The sequence below is a fragment of the Bison bison genome, unplaced genomic scaffold (assembly GCF_000754665.1).
Source record: "Bison bison bison isolate TAMUID 2011002044 unplaced genomic scaffold, Bison_UMD1.0 scf7180017864236, whole genome shotgun sequence".
Classification (NCBI taxonomy): Eukaryota; Metazoa; Chordata; class Mammalia; order Artiodactyla; family Bovidae; genus Bison; species Bison bison.
This window is the reverse complement of record NW_011494808.1, coordinates 3,447,653-3,453,670: the sequence shown is the minus strand read 5'-3', so window position 1 is coordinate 3,453,670 and position 6,018 is coordinate 3,447,653.

Below are 6,018 nucleotides of genomic sequence, written 5' to 3'. Positions count from 1 at the left end.
GAAAAAATTGGCTTAAAGCTCAACATTCAGAAAACGAAGATCATGGCATCCGGTCCCATCACTTCATGGGAAATAGATGGGGAAACAGTGGAAACAGTGTCAGACTTTATTTTTCTGGGCTCCAAAATCACTACAGATGGTGACTGCAGCCATGAAATTAAAAGACGCTTACTCCTTGGAAGGAAAGTTATGACCAACCTAGATAGCATATTCAAAAGCAGAGACATTACTTTCCAACAAAGGTTCGTCTAGTCAAGGCTATGGTTTTCCCTGTGGTCATGTATGGATGTGAGAGTTGGACTGTGAAGAAGGCTGAGCGCTGAAGAATTGATGCTTTTGAACTGTGGTGTTTAGAAGACTCTTGCGAGTCCCTTGGACTGCAAGGAGATCCAACCAGTCCATTCTGAAGGAGATCAGCCCTGGGATTTCTTTGGAAGGAATGATGCTGAAGCTGAAACTCCAGTACTTTGGCCACCTCATGCAAAGAGTTGACTCATTGGAAAAGACTCTGATGCTGGGAGGGATTGGGGGCAGGAGGAGAAGGGGACAACAGAGGATGAGGTGGCTGGATGGCATTACTGACTCGATGCACGTGAGTCTGAGTGAACTCCGGGAGTTGGTGATGGACAGGGAGGCCTGGGGTGCTGCGATTCATGGAGTTGCAAAGAGTCGGACACGACTGAGCGACTGATCTGATCTGATCTGATCTAGGCTTCCCTGGTGGCTCAGACGGTAAAGCGTCTGCCTACAATGCAGGAGACCTGGGTTTGATTCCTGGGTTGGGAAGATCCCCTGGAGAAGGAAATGGCAATCCACTCCAGCACACTTGCCTGGAAAATCCCATGGACTGAGGAGCCTGATAGGCTACAGTCCATGGGGTCACAAAGAGTCAGACAGGACTGAGTGACTTCACTTTCACTTTCACTGTAGGCCTCCCTAGTGATTCAGACAGTAAAGAATCTGCCTGCAACACAGGAGACCTGGGTTCAATCCCTGGGTTGAGAAGACCCCCTGGAGGAGGGCAAGGCAACCCACTCTTGAATTCTTGCCTGGAGAATCCCATGGACGGAGGAGCCTGGAGGGCTATAGTCCAGGGGATCAGAAAGAGTCAGACATGACTGAGTACTCCTAGACTTATTGGACATGTTGAATCTAGAATTCTTGGTAAGTGCATCCACATTTATAAATCTGGTCCCATCTAGTTTTGTAATTTGTCCTGTTTGGTCAATGCCCTTGTTATCCATTTCAAGCATCTTGTGTATGTGAGTTGGGAGAATCCTGCATTCTTTTGGGATATACTTTTTCCCTTCCTGGAGTAGGTTTTGTGATTCACTCTAGGCCATGTAGAAATTTATTTTTAAAAATGTTTTATTTGGAAATAGTTTCAAACTTACAGAAAAACTACAAGAATAAAAATTAAAATTATCTCAATACCTGTTAGAAGTAGAATTGTGTCCCCCCAAAACAGAGATAGAATGCCTGAACAACTATGGATGGAGGTTCATGACATCATACAGGAGACAGGGATCAAGACCATCCCCATGAAAAAGAAATGCAAAAAGGCAAAATGGTTGTCCGAGGAGGCCTTAAAAATAGCTATGATTAGAAGAGAAGCTAAAGACAAAGGAGAAAAGGAAAGATACACCCATTTGAATGCAGAGTTCCAAAGAATAGCAAGGAGAGATTAAGAAAGCCTTCCTCAGCGATCAATGCAAAGAAATAGAGGAAAACAACAGAATGGGAAAGACTAGAGATCTCTGCCAAAAAATTAGAGATACCAAGGGAACATTTCATGCACATGGGCTCAATAAAGGACAGAAATGATATGGACCTAACAGAAGCAGAAGATATTAAGAAGAGGTGACAAGAATACATGGAAGAACTACACAAAAAAGATCTTCACGACCTAGATCATCACAGTGGTGTGACCACTCACCTAGAGCCAGACATCCTGGAATTCGAGGTCAAGTGGGCCTTAGGAAGCATTTCTACGAACAAAGCTAGTGGAGGTGATGGAATTCCAGTTGAGCTGGAAAAGATGATGCTGTGAAAGTGCTGCACTCAGTATGTCAGCAAAGTTGGAAAACTTAGCAGTGGCCACAGGAATAGAAAAGATCAGTTTTCATTCTAATCCCAAAGAAAGGCAATGCCAAAGAATGTTCAAACTACCACACAATTGCACTCACCTCATACGCTAGAAAAGTAATGATCAAAATCCTCCAAGCCAGGCTTCAACAGTATGTGAACCGTGAACTTCCAGATGTTTAAGCTGGATTTAGAAAAGGCAGCGGAACCAGAGATCAGATTGCCAACATTCATTGGATCTTTGAAAAAGCAAGAGAATTCCAGAAAAATATCTACTTCTGCTTTATTGACTATGCCAAAGCCTTTGACTGTGTGGATCACAATAAACTGTGGAATATTCTGAAAGAGAAGGGACTACCAGACCACCTGACCTGACTCTTGAGAAATCTGTATGGAGATCAGGAAGCAACAGTTAGGATTGGACATGGAACAACAGACTGGTTCCAAATAGGGAAAGGAGTACATCAAGGAGTACTGTCACCCTGCTTATTTAACTTACACACAGAATACATCATGAGAAACACTGGGCTGGATGAAGCACAAGCTGGAATCAAGATTGTTGGGAGAAATATGAATAACATGACACCACCCTCATGGCAAAAAGTGAAGAAGAACTAAGGAGCCTGTTGATGAAAGTGAAAGAGGAAAGTGAAAAAGTTGGCTTAAAACTCAACATTCAGAAAAGTAAGATCATGGCATCTGGTCCCATCACTTCATGGCAAATAGATGGGGAAATAGTGGAAACAGGGACAGACTTTATTTTGGGGGGCTCCAAAATCACTGCAGATGGTGACTGCAGCCAAGAAATTCAAAGACGCTTGCTCCTTGGAGGAAAAGTTATGACCAACCTAGACAGCATATTAAAAAGTGAAGACATTACTTTACCAACAAAGGTCTGTCTAGTCAAAGCTATGGCTTTTCTAGTAGACATGTATGGATGTGAGAACTGGACTATAAAGAAAGCTGAGTGCTAAAGAATTGATGCTTTTGAACTGTGGTGTTGGAGAAGACTTTTGAGAGTCCCTTGGACTGCAAAGAGATCCAACCAGTCCATCCTAAAGGAGACCAGTCCTGGGTGTTCATTGAAAGGACTGATGCTGAAGCTGAAACTCCAGTACTTTGGCACCTGACGTGAAGAACTGACTCATTTGAAAAGACCTTGATGCTGGGAAAGATTGAAGGTGGGAGGAGAAGGGGATGACAGAGGATGAGATGGTTGGATGGCATCACCAACTCAATGGACATGAGTTTGAGTGAACTCCGGGAGTTGGTGATAGACAGGGAGGCCTGGCGTGCTGCAATCCATGGGGTTGCAAAGAGTCATACACGACTGAGCAACAGAACTGAACTGAACTGAAGACAAATACTGGATTGGCCAAGAAATTTGTTCAGGTTTTTCTGTTACATCTTTTGGGAAAACCTGAATGAACTTATTGGTTAACCCAGTATTTAGTTGGAGACCTTTCAAAATTAGTAAGTTTGCTAGAAAATAGCTAGAAGTCTTATGTTAAACTGGCAAAAAGTCAGAGGCATTCTAAATTAATTGGCATCTAAATTATAGCCCACCCTAGTTCCCTTATTTAGCCCCTAGCTTTCACTAGAGAACTGAAGACTCAAGAACAGGTACACAGCTTTGTTTTGGTTTCTGTTTTGTAATCCTAGACCCAAAACATAGTGTTTAATGATTAATCAGTCATTTTTGCCATATGCTTCCCTTGTGGTTCAGCTGCTAAAGAATCTGCCTGCAATGCAACGCAGGAGACCTGGGTTCCATCCCTGGGTTGGGAAGATGCCCTGGAGAAGGGAATGGCTACCCACGCCAGTATTCTGGCCTGGAGAATTCCATGGACTGTATAGTCCATGGGGTTACAAAGAGTTGGACACGACTGAGCGGCTTTCACTTCGCCATTTGAAAACCTTACACAATTTATACATGCAAATCTATGAAATAATGAAAAAATGTTCAAGCCCTCAATTTTTTTTGATCTTCACTTTATACCATAAAAATTATCAATTTCATACCTTCTTCTTTTCTACAAAGCCAACAGAATTCTATCATCAAGCAATCCATCCCGGCCTACAGAGTGAACAGAAAAGCAGGCTGTTCCTGTGTATAATCACAGGACATGAAACAGCTTTAGGAACCATAATGCTTTCTAAAGCGCTAGTACAGTTCAGGTATGGAGGATCTGAGGGGAAAGCAGCGGCTCTTACCTAAAGATATCACTGAGGATGCTAATGAAACAAAACCAAGTTTTTAAAATTTGGGGTAGGACTTCTGTGGTGGCCCACTGATTGAAAAAAAAAAAAAAGTAACACCTGCCAATGCAGGGCACTAAGGTTCAATCCCTGGTCCAGAAAGATTCCACACGCCAGGAAGTAACCAAGCCTATACACACTGGAACTCCTGAGTCTGCAAGCCTAGAGCCAGCGCTCCACAAGGAGAGAGTACCCCGGCTCCTGGCAACTAGAGAAAGCCCAGCGCAGCAACGAAGACCCAGCGCAACCAAGAATAAATAATTTTTTAAAATTAGGGGTAAGTGGGGAGATACTAAAGTTGCCGTTTGTAGAATGGTACCTGTGAGCAACATAGCAAAACAAAAGAATCCCAACCTTGACAGATTCGGTAAGGTTGGCGCTTTACATGGTGTTGCAAGGCCTGGTCCTCTTGGTGCTTTCCTCTAAAACTAACTTGATAATTCACCACTAACTTTACAATTGTTTTTCAGTTATTATAATTAGGAAGTACCTATATTAGGCTTCACACATAACCATGGCATTGCCTGAGAAAAATACACAACCTGAAGTTGCTAGTTACATTTTATTCAGGGACCTTATTGGGGACCACAGCCCAGGAGATGGCCTCCAGCTCTGCAGAACTGCTCCAAAGAGCTAAGGCAGGCGTCAGGATATACAGGAGTTTTTGCTGAAAACAAAACAAAACAAAACAAAAAAACAAAACACATTGTTAGACCCAAGACTCTGGGCTCATTGAAATTACTCTTCAGATACACATCTTTAGTAGGGACAGTATGCTTTTTTTTTCTCCATCCTAAATGCCCCTCCTGGGGCACTAATATAAGTCCGGCTGGGGGTACTGGCAGACAATATGCATTGTTTATCGGAATGGCAGGCGACATCCCCTGTCCACAATAGTGATGTATATATTCATATTTATTTAACATATCTATAACTTTTCCATGTATGAAGTGTGTAGTAATTTTTTTTTTCAAACAGATCAGTTTTGAATCCCTAACCTTGTTTTTAAACCCAAAATATCAGTGGTACCAGAACTTGCTTAAACTTTTGTATATAGACCCTGGATTGAAAACCAAAGGAAGGTTCACAACCCAAATTTTGGCACATTCTTCCTGTTCGGCAAATAAATACTGCTTCCCCCGGTTCCTAAGTGCGGCTTCCCTTCCCGAGAGCACGGGAGACTGTTTAGTTTTGATCTGGCGAAAATGACATCGATCCCGGCCGGAAAGGATAATTAAAACAGCTACTTTCTGCAGGTCATAGGTCCCTAACACTGTAAACCCGGGGCGCCAACAGGTATAAACGACTCAGTAGCTCCCAGCCCGCAGCCAAGCACTGGCAAAGCGTTCACGCTGCAATAGCTCAAGAAACGCTCGCGGGAGAAACCAGAGAATAAAGGCGCGGCGGCAGTGACACGTGGCCGAGCGGAAGGTCCTAACAAGCAGCCCGATCGCCGCCGGGACCGCGGGACCACAACCCGCGCAGCCCTTTGGGAGCGTCCACTCCGCCGGTGACCCCCGGCCGAGGGGCTCCTGGCACCGCCCTGGGCCCACCCCCGCCTTTCCGGCGTCTTGTGGCCGCCCGGGCTGCGAGCGCGCAGGCTCCTCGGGGGCACGGGGGTTGCGCCCCGAACCCGCGGACAGGCTCCCGCTGCTCCGCGGCCTCGGAGATCGG